The following is a 597-nucleotide window of genomic DNA, read 5'->3' as shown; positions in this document are numbered from 1 at the left end:
TATCATCTCACCCCAGTCAGAATAGCAAAATTTAACAGAACAGCAAGCAACAAATGCTGGCGAGGTTGTGGAGAAACTGGAACCCTTATTCACTGCTGGTGGGAGTGTAAAATGGTGCAACCCCTGATCCATCCTGAAGTATGATGTGAATGATAGGATACTATCCATACTCATACAAGGAAGAACTGTTAACACCACCATCATTCAAATATATGCACCAAAGACTGGAGCCAAAGAGGAGGAAATAGAAGATTTCTACCAACTTTTGCTGAATGTGCAAAAAGAGTCATTAATAATAATTGGTCACTGGAAAACAAAAGTTGGAAACAAGAAAGAAGGACCAATAGTCAGAAAACACAGGCTTGGTGACAGAAATTAGGCTGGAGACAGAATGATAGAACTTTGTATATTCAATGATTTACTCATTGCAAATACCTTTTATAAACACAAATGGCAACTACACATATGGATCTCACCTAATGGAGCACACAGGAATCTCACTGATTCCATCTGCAGAAAGAATTGTTAGAGAAGCTCAGTATCAGCTGTGAAAACCAGGCCAGGTGCTGACTGTGGAATATACCATCAACTACTCAT

This window comes from Elephantulus edwardii, unplaced genomic scaffold, assembly GCF_000299155.1.
Source record: "Elephantulus edwardii isolate Elephantulus edwardi_28Jun2011 unplaced genomic scaffold, EleEdw1.0 scaffold00126, whole genome shotgun sequence".
In the NCBI taxonomy this organism is placed as follows: Eukaryota; Metazoa; Chordata; class Mammalia; order Macroscelidea; family Macroscelididae; genus Elephantulus; species Elephantulus edwardii.
Note: the sequence above shows the minus strand (reverse complement) of the source record.